Source organism: Kogia breviceps, chromosome 4 (genome assembly GCF_026419965.1).
Source record: "Kogia breviceps isolate mKogBre1 chromosome 4, mKogBre1 haplotype 1, whole genome shotgun sequence".
NCBI classification, from domain to species: Eukaryota; Metazoa; Chordata; class Mammalia; order Artiodactyla; family Physeteridae; genus Kogia; species Kogia breviceps.
In genome coordinates this window covers 105048202-105063025 of record NC_081313.1, presented here as the reverse complement: position 1 = coordinate 105063025, position 14824 = coordinate 105048202, and the positions used below count along the sequence as shown (strand labels likewise).

General features: G+C 40.6%; 1 protein-coding gene across 5 annotated transcripts in view; it reads right to left on the bottom strand.

Annotated features, from left to right (window-relative positions):
• MEGF10 (multiple EGF like domains 10) overlaps window positions 1-14824 on the bottom strand; it is a 376760-nt gene that overhangs the window by 352156 nt on the left and 9780 nt on the right. The window lies entirely within an intron of this gene.

Here is a 14824-nt window from a genome sequence, read left to right as displayed (position 1 = left end):
TTCATTTAAAAACAAAACTGCCTTTTCCTCAGTCGCATCATTGCAATTTCATCTGTAATGAAATTCTTTGAGAACTACTTCAGTGAATTTGGATATTGTGATTCACTTAGCTAGATTTTAATTTTATCAGTATGAGTTAGTCTTAGAAATTAGAGAATTTTAAAGCTGACCAACCTTAGACATTGTTTAGTCCCACCCCCCTCATTTTATACCTGAAGAGGACTCTTGATATTCAGAGAGTTTCAGGAAGTTAGCTAAGGTCACACAGACAGTCAGATATCAGACCAGGTCTTGGCACCCATCCCAAATTTCTTATACTACCTGGGTTCCCTGCAGAGGCCTCGTGTTATCTCACATAAAGCATTCTTAACCACTGTGGATCCAACACAAATTAAGAAACAACTTTAAAAGCCCTCCAAAGTAACAATAGGAAAAAAAAACCTTACAATTGAATGCCACTGTTTCTAATTTATAAATTTTTGGAAAACATCTTATTTGATTTTGTAAATATTCATTCAGCCCTGTAGGCAAAATTCTAGGGTGACCCCAATGACCCTTGTATTCCCTCCCCTTTGAATATGGGTGGAACTTATGGATATGATGAAATATCCCTGCTATGATTATGTTACATTACAGTACAGGGCAAAAGGAAGATTATCCAGGTGGGCCTGGTCTAATCAGGTGAGCCCTTTAAAAGCAGAGTGTCCTCACCACTCTTATTCAACATAGTTTTGGAAGTTCTAGCCACAGCAATCAGAGAAAAAAAAGAAATAAAAGGAATCCAAATAGGAAAAGAAGAAGTAAAGCTGTCACTGTTTGCAGATGACATGATACTATACATAGAGAATACTAAGGATGCTACCAGAAAAATACTAGAACTAATCAATGAATTTGGTAAAGTAGCAGGATACAAAATTAATGCACAGAAATATCTGGCATTCTTATACACTAATGATGAAAAATCTGAGAGTGAAATTAAGAAAACACTCCCATTTACCATTGCAACAAAAAGAATAAAATATCTAGGAATAAACCTACCTAAGGAGACAAAAGATTTGTATGCAGAAAACTATAAGGCACTGATGAAAGAAATTAAAGATGATACAAATAGGTGGAGAGATACACCATGTTCTTGGATTGGAAGAATCAACATTGTGAAAATGACTACTACCCAAAGCAATCTACAGATTCAATGCGATCCCTATCAAACTACCACTGGCATTTTTTACAGAACTAGAACAAAAAATTTCAAAATTTGTATGGAAACACAAAATACCCCGAATAGCCAAAGCAATCTTGAGAACGAAAAACAGAGCTGGAGGAATCAGGCTACCTGACTTCAGACTATACTACAAGGCTACAGTAATCAAGACAGTATGGTACTGGCACAAAAACAGAAATATAGATCAATGGAACAGGATAGAAAGCCCAGAGATAAACCCACACACATATGGTCACCTTATCTTTGATAAAGGAGGGAAGGATATACAGTGGAGAAAAGACAGCCTCTTCAATAAGTGGTTCTGGGAAAACTGGACAGCTACCTGTAAAAGTATGAAATTAGAACACTCCCTAACACCACACACAAAAATAAACTCAAAATGGGCTAAAGACCTAAATGTAAGGCCAGACACTATCAAACTCTTAGAGGAAAACATGGCAGAACACTCTATGACATAAATCACAGCAAGATCCTTTTTGACCCATCTCCTAGAGAAATGGAAATAAAAACACAAATAAACAAATGGGACCTAATGAAACTTAAAAGCTTTTGCACAGCAAAGGATACCATAAACAAGACCAAAAGACAACCCTCAGAATGGGAGAAAATATTTGCAAATGAAGCAACTGACAAAGGATTAATCTCCAAAATTTATAAGCAACTCATGCAGCTCAATAACAAAAAAACAAACAACCCAATCCAAAAATGGGCAGAAGAACTAAATAGACATTTCTCCAAAGAAGATATACAGATTGCCAACAAACACATGAAAGAATGCTCAACATCATTAATCATTAGAGAAATGCAAATCAAAACTACAATGAGATATCATCTCACACTGGTCATATTGGCCATCATCAAAAACTCTAGAAACAATAAATGCTGGAGAGGGTGTGGAGAAAAGGGAACCCTCTTGCACTGCTGGTGGGAATGTAAATTGATACAGCCACTATGGAGAACAGTATGGGAGTTCCTTAAAAAACTAAAAATAGAACTACCATACGACCCAGCCATCCCACTACTGGGCATATACCCTGAGAAAACCATAATTCAAAAAGAGTCATGTACCAAAATGTTCATTGCAGCTCTATTTACGATAGCCAGGACATGGAAGCAACCTAAGTGTCCATCAACAGATGAATGGATAAAGAAGATGTGGCACATATATACAATGGAATATTACTCAGCCATAAAAAGAAATGAAACTGAGTTATTTGTAATGAGGTGGATAGACCTGGAGTCTGTCATACAGAGTGAAGTAAGTCAGAAGGAGAAAAACAAATACCATATGCTAACACATATATATGGACTCTAAGAAAAAAAAATGTCATGAAGAGATTAGTGGTAGGACAGGAATAAAACACAGACTTACTAGAGCATGGACTTGAGGATATGGGGAGGGGGAAGGGTAAGCTGTGATGAAGTGAGAGAATGGCAGGGACATATATACACTACCAAATGTAAATTAGATAGCTAGTGGGAAGCTGCCACATAGCACAGGAAGATCACCTCTGTGCTTTGAGACCACCTAGAGGGGTGGGATAGGGAGGGTGGGAGAGAGGGTGACACAAGAGGGATGAGATATGGGAACATATGTATATGTATAACTGATTCACTTTGTTGTAAAGGAAAAACTAACACACTATTGTAAAACAGTTATACTCCAATAAAGATGTTTAAAAAAAAAGCAGAGTGTCCTCTCTCGCTGGTTGCAGAAGATGAAATCAAAGAGATGTGCTCCAGCTAGCCTGGAAGGAAGCAAACATGCTTCCTTCCATGTTGTGAACTGCCAACAAGCCAAGAAACTGTGGGCAACCTCTAGGAGCTGAGAGTAGTTCTTGGCCAACAGCCAGCAGGAAAATGGAGACATCAGTCCTACAGCTTCAAGGAGATGAATCCTGTCAACAATTAGTGATCCTAGAAAAGGACCATGAAACCCAGGTGAGAATCACAGTCCTGGCTTACATCTTGGGTTCAGCACAGTGAGAATTTGATCAGAGAATCCAGCCACACCACGCCTAGACATCTGATCTGCAAACACTGTTAGATAATAAATGTGTGTTATTTCAAGCTGCTAAGTTTATGGTAATTTTTTACACAGCAGTAGAAAACTAACAGTAGTCCCTACAACACTGAAGCACAGTGGAAGGTGGTGGGAGTATAAAAATGAATAAGACACAGTCTTTGTCTTAGAGACACTCACTGTCTTGGGCAGTGGAGAGAGGAAAGTTAATAAAACACTACAACATAGTACTGTGAGAGCTGGAGCTGAGACATGTAAAAAATGGTACAGCAGCCAGTTGAGGAAAGTGGCAGGAAGGCATCATAGAAAATTAGACTTAAATTAGGTGAAAAATAAAAGAGTGTGGAAGGGAATGGCATATTTAGAAAATGTTAGGTGGCTTTGTGTGGCTGGAGTGAAGGTGAGGGGAGTGAAGAACATGAGACTGATAAGAAAGATTGGGGTTCACATTGTGAAGGACCTCAGGTATAAGGTGGTTTTTTCCCTGCAGCAGTATCCTCCCTTATTTTCTGCCCTCATCCAGAGTCAGCCCTTCTGTCTCCTGATTCCTCAGAGGTATCTGGCCTCGATTCCAGCCTTTCTCAGTCTTTCTAGTCCTCAAGCATGCTAAGCTCAGAAGTCCCCCGAGTAGCCCTGCAGGACATTCACATCTTCAATACAACCAGGGGTGAGAGGGCCATAGACAAGATCATCCTCTCATGTATCTTGGCACCATGTGTTCCTTTCTTCCTGCTCCAGACATCTTGAAAGCTACGTGGGCCGTGTCCTAGGGTTGTTGACCAGAGAGTTTCAGGGTCTGCTGAGCTAAGGAGGAGAGAATCCATTGGTTCCCTTCAGAAATCAGGGCTGGCCAGAGATGCTGTAGGTTTGTTTTTTTGGAGCAATTCTTGCTTGAGCATAGCCATGTGGTCATAGGTGTGTAGGATGTACACAGACTTCATCCAAACAACACATTTCTGACATTAGAATTTCAAACAAGCAAACAAAAATCCACCACAAACTTAGCAGGGTGTTAAAACTAAAGTGTTGGCTGAGGCCCCAAGACACACAAGGTGCTACATTCCAAAGGAAATACTAGATCACATAAGGACTATTGGATATTTGGAGGATTTTTTAAGAGAAAAATGTGCTCTCACCTCCCACCAAAGTAAAAGCTTGAGGTCATGTAATGTCAAGAAAAAGGGACATGAGTGGAACTCATCAGAAAGCCTAATGTATGTCTCTGGGTAGGAAGAACATGGTGGTTTAGCTCCCTTCTGGAAAATCATGTGAAAGAAGAGCTTGCAAGCACTTCTGGTGCAGAGCGAAGGAGGGAGGCTGCTGCCCTGAGTTTGTCCAAGGAAGAAGGGAAGAAAGGGAGTGTGTGTGTGTGTGTGTGTGTGTGTGTGTGTGTGTGTGTGTGTGTGTGTATCTTCATGGATTGATGTGTGCCAAGCGGGAGAGAGGGCTGGCTGGGGAGAGCTTTGGTTGCAGGCAGGCTTCGGAAGAGGCGAAGCAGAGCAAGAAGACTGGCTCCTCGGGGTTGAGGAAGTAGGCAGCTGCTCAAGTGGAGAGCGCATTTCCCTGAATCAAGGAAATGGCAAGTGAAACAACACCAGCTATGAGTGCAATCTCCCAAGAACCTGCAAAAGTCTCTGTGAAATGTGGTCTGCTTTAAATGTTTCTCAGGCCCAGAAAGCTGGAGGCCATCTTAAACTTCATCACTCAAGGGACCACACTCCTGCTCCTCCATGCTTCTCCCACCTTGCCCCACCCCAGCCCCAGAAGGATCTTGCTCCTGCCAGGAGCAAGAAGAGAAAGACCTTCCCCTTCCACAGCTGCCCACCTGCAAGTGGCTTCTCACTGGGACAAGGGTAAGACTTAATTTTCAACCAAGTTCCACATTATATAACACGGGAATAGATGCAATAAACAGTATTTAGAGTGACCAAGGACTTTCTGTTGCCTAAGAATGCTCAAAACAGTCCTAACACTACCTAGTTTTTATTTTATCCTAGACAGAGTGAGAAACTCCCCAGTGAATACATTTTATAGGGATAGTGGGAGACATAAATAAAAATGCTTCCTAATTGTATTCCATATTCAGAGCATTGATTACATGTGCCTAATGTTTTTTACCTAAAGATCTTCAATGAATTTAATTATTCTTATTTGAGAGAGGAATGTGGTCATGTGACTAAGAATCGTGGAGACTTTCAGTAATCCCTCTGGTCCCAACAGCTGGCAAATGGAAAGGAAGCTATCTAGAAACATGTCATCTAAAAAGGTGGTTTGATTATCCCACTGTTGATAAGCATCAGACAATGTTATATCACTTATTATAGTCATTTTCCTATGATATTTATAGCAGCAATTACTTTTCCTTTCTAAAATTATGTTTAGGGATTGATTTGTTTTTAAATAAAGACTGATTTTGACACAAGAAGCTCATAATATTCTCCCAGTCCCAAAGGAAATAGTGATATAACCTCTTTTTTTCCTAAGCTAATGCTTTAAAAAGAAGTGGAATTAACATTGAGTTTGGGACTGCATATTGCTGCTCTTGATTACAGTGCTGCTTTCTTCCAGATGTCTTATCATAACATCGTAAGGGCTTACCGGAACACATAACTCTTTGGCCAATTTACTGAAGGAAGCAGGGGTTCACTCAGATGAGGGTTATTTTGTTTGTTTGCTTATAATAATGCAGAGACTCATAGAAACCTGACCATAGGAATCACAGTAGGGCTAGGCCTCAGGAAATACTCTTAGAGAGCCACAGAAGGGATGCAATGTACAACTCAATAAATATAATGAACACTGCTGTATGTTATGTATGAACGTTGTTAAGGCAGTAAATCCTAAGAGTTCTCATCACAAGGAAAAAAATATTTTTTTCCTTTTTCTTTTGTTTTGTATTTTTATGAGAAGATAGATGTTCAACAAAACTTACTGTGGTAATCATTTCATGATGTATGTAAGTCAAATCATTATGCTGTACACCTTTAACATTCAGTCCTATATCTCAATAAAACTTGAAAAATAAAGCATTGGATTAATATGAATTTTTAAAATTCTATTAAATATAAATGGTAAATTTTTTTAAAAAAGAACCACAGAAACTGAGGCAGCACCCTACTCACAGTGCCTCAGCTTCTTTCTTTTCCTGTTCTCATCTTGCTCACTGGCTCCCTTCCTGACTAACAGTATCTGCTTTCTTATAACCCCAGCTTGCTCATGCCCGCCATTCCTGCTGACTCTTCTGTTCAGCAGTACAGTAATCCTAGTCTCTCAACTTCTCTATTCTGATACTCCAAAAGAGGACTTTTACTCAACTTATATTTTACAACCAGCCACCCAAATCATATGTTGGCTGATCAAGCCCATAGAAAGAGCCACCCTTGGATCAGGCACCCATCTCTGGCCCAATCAGCTATGGCAACCAAGCTCATGTGGTATGAAAATCATAGTCACTGCCCACTCAGCAGAGCCTGAGAGCATGGCTGGCAATGATCAGCAGCTCTGGTACACATCCCCAAAGTTTAAGAGCATGTCATTCTACCATATTCAAGAGAAGTCAAGAGTTTGGTAAGTTCATCACTCCTACTCATGGGAGTGATAAGGATGTGAACCAGGGCAATGGGAGTTAGACAGAAAGAGATATTTAGTAGTCAGCTTGACAAAACTTCATGACTGACTGGAGGGGGTAGGGGAAGAGTGAGTAGAGAGAAAGCGTGAAGTCTGGGATGGCTCCCAGTCTTCTTGCTATGGCTATTGAGTAAATCTTGGCACTTCCCATTCGCTGAGAGTATAAGAGGAAGGTGAGGTTAGTTTTTGGTTGTATTTGAATCTAGATGGGAAAGGTGGGCTGTGCTTGTGAGACATCCAGGTAAAGATTAAAGCTGGAAGTTCAAATCAGAGGTCTGGGCTTGAGGTACAGATTTGAGAGACCCCAGAATACGGTAGGAGCAGCATTTACCTGGCAGATGAGGAAAAAAGCAGACCATGTCCTGAAGGGAATACCAATCTTGACTGCATGAGAAGAGGAAGGGCCACTGAAGGAAAATAATAATGAAAGGTGATAGACCTAGGAGTGGGAAAGCTCATCCAATGTCTTTCATTATTTGATAGTAGTAGGGACTATTCTAAGCTCTGGGGATAGAGCTTAGAAACAAGATAATCTAGGACTCTACTCAGGGGCTTGCATTCTAGAGGGAGAGACAGACAATAAAAATAGCACAACAAGAATAACAAAATAAAATAACCTATATCTTGAGGTCAGAGGAGGAGTTTTTCCCAGAGTAATTGATAGTATCAAATGTCAATCCAGCTAGGATGGGGACTGAAAAGAAGATACTGGATTTGAAAATTAGGAAATCAATGCTGTGGTAGGTTGAATAATGCCCCCCTCCCAAGTATCCAGTAATCCCTGGAACCTGATAATGTAATATGGAAAAGGGACTTTGCAAATGCAATTAAGTTAAGAATCTTGAGATGAGGAAATTATTGTGGATTATCCAGATGAGTTCTAGATGAACCACAAATGTGCTTATAAAAGGGAGAAAGAGAGGGATTTGACTACAGAGAGGAAGCAGGAAATATGCCAATGGAAGCAAGAGGTTGGAGTGAGGCATGAAAGGGGCCCTGAGCCAAGGAATGCAAGTGGCCTACAGAAGCTAGAAAAGGCAAAGAAACAGATTCTTTCCTTGAGGTTTCAGAAGGGGCAAGCCCTGCCAACATCTTGACTTTAGCCCAGTGAAACAGCTCTCAGATTTCTAGCCAACAGAACTGTCACAGAATAAACTTGTGTAGTTTTAAGCCACCAAGTGTGTGGTAATTTGTTTCAGCAGCAATAGGAAACTAATACAACAGGTAACTTGACCTTATTGAGAACAATTTTGGTGGGGAGAGGGAAGAAGACGTCGATAAAGAAAATTGCATGTGGATGATGAGTGAGAGGTTCAGAAGAGATGGCAGGGTACATATCTTCCAGGAAGTTTTCAAACATACCTCAATTGACCCTCTAAGAAAAAGCATCAGAGAATAGCTGAAGACCTAATTAACTGATTAGCTCAAATCCCCAAAATGGTAAGCAGTGATGGGCAAGTACCATAACCTTCAACCTATCTTAGAAGAGCTAAGCAACTGGGCAGCAGAGTTCAGGGGCTTCCAGAGCAACCCTGACACTGGAGAGTAAACCATGGCAATACATTCTAGTCTGCAGACATGCACCAGGCCCAAGACTCTTGCTCACCACAGAGACCAGAATACTTTGATACTGTGAGCCAAAGTCCTGCATCTGGCACAGATCTTATATCTCTCCACTAACACAGAAACCCATGCCAAACCACTGAGGTAGAGCCAACAGAGAATGGCCTCATCTGGCCAGTCTTTAATTTAGGCACTGATGTTTCACATTTTACCTCCCCTTTCAGGTTCAAAAAGAATGACCACCAAAGCCACAGTACTTCTGAATTCTAAAGCCTAGAGGAGCATAGAGCTTCAGAAAAAGGGGGAAATATTAAAATCATACAAAAGATGTAGAACAACTCATAGGAGCAGTGCCAACCAATAGATTACATATAATAAGAAGAATCCACATAGGCATCCCTTCCTCATGCCAAAATGTTATATTTGAACAATTCTTGATGGAAAGTTTTCTACCCTCAGAAACAGGGTACACAGCATATTAAGTAGAACTTTTCTTAATGATTCAGAAACATGAAGAAGTAGAAAGGATACAAGTTAAAGGCAAGTTCAGCCTAAGGTCTCATTGTGCTACTCACAATGTACCAGTGTGACCCAACTCCCCCGAGAAACATTGATGGCCGTACTGCAGCATTGCATTGTACAAAACCCCAGCAATGATCCCACGTCCTCCCAACAAGGTCAGTCCATGCTCTGCCCACCAAAGCAGGAGAGAGAGAGAAACAAATCATTAAAAAACACTTTCCTCAAAACTGGGTTAAAACATACGATTGCATCATGGGACTAGGTTAACTATCAGTTGGCAAACTCCCTTACTCGGGACAACCTATTCCTTGACCAGGTAAGGAAGGTGTTATTGTATGTTCTTTGTCAGGAACTTAATGTCAAAACAAGAAAAATGGGCATCTATTTATAATCTGGGTAATAAAGAGGCATTAGAAATTGGGGAGAACTGCCAGAGGAGCTAAGATTCAGGAATTAACTCCACCTGTCCCTACATTTTCTTTGTAAAGTTATCTTCAAAGTAAGGCCAGCATCACTCTTTTAAGGTTGGGGGAGATTAAGACATTAGGAAATGTCTTGTTTGTGGTATTTATTCTCATTGTGATTGCTGACTTCTAGTATCAGCCTTTTGTTCTGCATGACAGCTCTCATCTTGCAAACTAGCAAGATTCCTGAATGTGGCAAGGATCCTGCTCTGTGAAGCAATTTCAAGTTAGAGTTTTTTAGCAATGTCACATTTCTCTAAGCCAGTAATAAAGGTTGACAGGGCAAAGGATGCCATTGAGTTCTCACCTAATAGCACAAAACAACCTCCTAGCTGGCAGGTGCAGGCCATACATCCAGGGTGATCATGACCTTTGAGTTACAAAAGTATTTTTTTAAATCTCTTTACCTTACCAAATAACTTCAAAAGATAAAACGCAATTTAGAGATTAGCCCCCCCTTTTGCTCTATTCATTTAAAGTGGTGTTTTCTATTTGTGTATATTGTGACTACATGGAAAATACAATATTTCATTTCTTGATATTTTTTATAGCCTGTACACAAAGTGAGGTCAAAAGGATGCCTTCAAGAGAAATAAAGGACACTACAATCAATCCATGTAAATTTTCCAGGAGGAGGAAGGAAGATTGGAATAGATGATTACAAATACTTAGAAAGAAGCATCACTTTGCTAATGGTGCTAAGCCTACAATTATGTGCAATTCCCTACTTAGACTTTTTACTCATGCTGAACATTGAAAAAAGCTAAATGATAGGGAGGAGAAAAAAAGAAAGGGGGAAATTTAAGCATTCAATGTAAGGCGTTCATTTAAATGGAGATAGCACCTCACCATAAGGGGGCAGTTAAGAGTCTGATAATCCTGCTGGTATCCTATCGTCAAATCATTTTTTTTTAAACCATGAATTTGGGATCCTTAAAAATCTTCTGTATTATTCTGAAGTCAAGAATGGTTCCTCCTGCTCACAAAACATGATCACTTTTCACTGATATTTTTTAATGCTCTGACTGGTTTTGCATATGTGGAAAAGATAAATCTTGGAAATAAATCTTTTTCCTCCCTACCAAATCCATAATATGATCCTAGTCTATCACTGACAGCACCATCAGATAAGTAGACCTGCCTTGCTTGGTTAGCAGTGTGCTGTGATTTTCAGCAAGAACAAGACTGTAGTTAGAGACCCAGACTGAGACACATTCAGAGCACATTACAAATTCTTTTTGGTTCTATCCTGGAGGTATCCCCTGAAGCCCCAGTTTGACTGTGTGACTCATTCATAGCTGACGTCCTCCCAAATCGGGTGCCTCAGTGAGGGGAGAGAGGAAGCCTTTGGGACTTGGGCTTCAGCAGGTGACATTAAGATTCAAGACCAGATGACTGCAGGGCCTTGCCTCTAGATTCCTGAGGTCTTCTCCACCCCTCAAACTGGAGATGAGTTTACACCAGAATCAGTGCACTGGGGGAGAGGGAGGCAAATCTGAAGACTTAAGAAGAACAAACCGCAGAATCACTCAGAGGCATCAGAAAATGTAGTCTGAGATTCTACAACAGCCCAGACTTCTTTTCCTTGTTCCTTTTCATCATTTATAAGTAAAATGTGGAACAAGCAATAGGAAATATTAGTTACATTACCTAGAGTTATATCACATTTTCTATGTTCCCCCAACTTTTATTTTTTAAATATATATTTTTTACTTTTTCCTTTCAGAAATCCTGGGATATAAATAGGGCCACGATTGTTATCCTTATTTTTGAGATGAGAACAGTGAGGCCCAGAAAGGGGATGTGGCCTCCATCAGTTCATGCAGTGAGTAAAAGGCATCCCAAGGAAGAATACCCAGTTCTGCTCTCATTCCCAGTTCTGCTCTCATTTAATCCAGAAAATGTACCCTACTGGCTTTAAGCATCCCTTTCCTCCTTTTCCCTTTGGTGGTTCTCTTTTGAACGTGATTCCTCACCAACTGTGGAGTGAAGATGGATCCCTGTTCAGAGTTGCAGAGAACTGTTGTTTAAAGGTTCCCCAACGGGCCTGTTTCCATTGCTTACCTACAAAGCCAAAGTTTGAATGTGTGATAAAAGTCCCTTAGAGGTATCTTCTAGGATTCCTCCCACCCAAGACTGCTGTAATTAGCTCTGCTAACAACTGTGATTAAACACAGCTAGTTGTAGTCATTGTTCACCGACAGGCACAGATATGAGCCACATGTTAGCAAGTGGTGTTTTAAACAGTGTTCCACACTTGCTTAAACTCATGTAAGGCACTTATCGTAAATGCTGTTCCCAAACTCGTCTAGCAGCAGGCAGTGTCATGGCAACACCTTCCACAGCCCCCAGAGATGGCCATAACAGATCCCCAGTGAGTGTAACGCCATGCAATGAGAGAGACTTGGTCTATTTTTTTTTTTGCCGTACGCGGGCCTCTCACTGTTGTGGCCTCTCCCGTTGCGGAGCACAGGCTCCGGACGCGCAGGCTCAGTGGCCCAGGCTCACAGGCCCAGCCACTCCGTGGCATGTGGGATCCTCCCGGACCGGGGCACGAACCCGTGTCTCCTGCATCGGCAGGCGGACTCTCAACCACTGCGCCACCAGGGAAGCCGGAGATTTGGTCTATTTTGACCTTGCCCAGGAACTGGCTGCCCCTCCTTCAGATGGAAAACATAGGTGTGGCCCTGCACGATTATGAGAAAAAGCAGTCTTCATCTTCCTGATCCTAAAGACTCCCACAGTTTCAGATCTTCCCTATAAGAACACTTGTAAGGGAAAGTCACAACGTGTGGTACATTCAGCCTATGCTTTTCAGAGGCTGGGCTCTTATTAGAAGCAAAACAAAATGCTGCTTACTAACACCTGCCCGTGAGGACCGAGCCAAGAGGCAGCGTGGGTGTTGGAAGGAAGGTGTTGCCCTGGCAGTAAATCCAAGTTGCTCACACCAAAGGAAGTGTTTCTAGGGAAGCTATCTGAGCAAGAGGTAAATATTTAGTCATTCAACAGGCCATAAATAACTGCTTCACCTCCAACAAGTGGAGGTCTGATTCCAAAGAGCTCACAAAATGGGGTGATAGCATTTCTAATCATTCCACCCTTTATTCACAATATACATTCCTTCATCAAAAAATCTACAAACAATAAATGCTGGAGAAGGTGTGGAGAAAAGGGAACCCTCTTGCACTGTTGGTGGGAATGTAAATTGATACAGCCACTATGGAGAACAGCATGGGGGTTCCTTAAAAAACTAAAAATAGAACTACCATATGATCCAGCAATCCCACTACTGGGCATATACACTGAGAAAACCATAATTCAAAAAGAGTCATGTACCACAATGTTCACTGCAGCACTATTTACAATAGCCAGGACATGGAAGCAACCTAAGTGTCCATCAACAGATAAAGAGAAACAAAACAGTTATTTGTAGTGAGGTGGATGGACCTAGAGTCTGTCATACAGAGTTAAGTCAGAAAGAGAAAAACAAATACCGTATGCTAACACATACACATGGAATCTAAAAAAAAAAAATGGTTCTGATGAACCTAGGGGCAGGACAGGAATAAAGACAGACACAGAGAATGGACTTGAGGACATGGGGAGGGGGAAGGGTAAGCTGGGATGAAGTGAGAGAGTGGCATGGACATATATACAATACCAAATGTAAAATACATAGCTAGTGGGAAGCAGCTGCATCGCACAGGGAGATCAGCTCAGTGCTTTGTGTCCACCTAGAGGGGTGGGATAGGGAAGGTGGGAGGGAGGCGCAAGAGGGAGGGGATATGGGGATATATGTATACGTATAGCTGATTCACTTTGTTATACAGCAGAAACTAACACACATTGTAAAGCAATTATACTCCAATAAAGATGAAAAAAAAAAGAAATGTAAGAATCTCTGTAATCAAACTCTTGTTGACAAGGTGTTATAAAGCTATAATTTGGCTGCTTGCTGTTATTTCAACAATAGTTTTTACATTATGATTCTAAATAACAAAAAAGGACCCAGCCTTTCTGTGGTCTAAAATACCCTGCTGTATATATCCTATGCCTTCTCACCTACTCCTCAGTTCACAAAATTTTATGATTCTACTTCTTAAATGTTTTCTCAGATCTGTCCTTGTTTCAGTGCTCACTGCTGCTGTCATAGTGGAGGGCTCCATCATCTCTTGCCTATACACTACACTAGCCTAGTCTCCTAAATGGTCTCCCCTGCTCACTGCCCTCCCACCCCATCCCCCATCTACCTCATCACCACCTCCAATTATCCTTCCAAATCACAGCCCTAATCAAACTACTCACAAACCTATCATGGCTCTACAAAAATGAAAACCAAACTGCATAACTTAGTATGGCAGTAAAAGCTCTGCACCTAGCCCCCATCTCCTGTACCATTCCTAAGCTTCACCTTTTCCAGATAACTTGCCCTTGCATGAAAGCATCATCACTTTGACTACATATTTGAGCATGCCTTCCTTCCTTACAGAAATCACCCTTTTTGACTTAGCTCAAATGACATTTCCTCCAGGAAATTTTCTACCACTTTCTTCCAGTACATACTAATTAATCACTCTTTTCACCAAGTTCATATAGCACACACATATAAAGTGTGTGTGTGTGTGTGTGTGTGTGTGTGTGTGTGTATATATATATAAACTGAGATATGATTCACATACCATACAACTCACCCATTTAAAGTATATGATTTAATCGTCTTTTGGAATAGTCACAGAGTTGTGCAACTATCACCACAATTTTAAAACATTTTAATCACCCCCAAAAGAAACCCTGTACCCACTAATGGTTCCTCCCCCGGCCCAACTCCCCAGCCCTAGGCAACCACTAATCTATTTTCTATTTTCTATCTCTATAGATTTGTCTATTCAGGACATTTTTATATAAATGGAATCATACAATATGTGGTTCTTTCTGACTGGCTTCTTTCATTTAGCATAATTTTTTCAAAATTCATCCATGTTGTACCATGTATCAGTACTTCATTCCATTTTACTGTTGAATAATAGTTTGTTGTATAGATATACCACATTTTATTTATCCATTTATCAACTGATAGACATTTGGTTTGTTTCAACTTTTTAGCGATTATGAATAATGCCTCATATACACTTTGATTATCACTTAATATGTGCAGCTTAGTATTATAGGGTTTTTGCCTATGTCTTGTTCTATCACTTGATTATAAACTCCTTGTGGACCAAAACCATTATTTTACTCTGCAATCTCCACATAGCAAGTATTACATAAGTGTTTGAAAAATGGATGAAAAGGCAGATACTATAGGTTCTTAGTATGCTGATTATCATACAAGGTACTCAGAATAAAACCATTAGGGTGACCCAATAATAATCCAAGAGTGGACCCGGTAAGTTTACCCAGTAA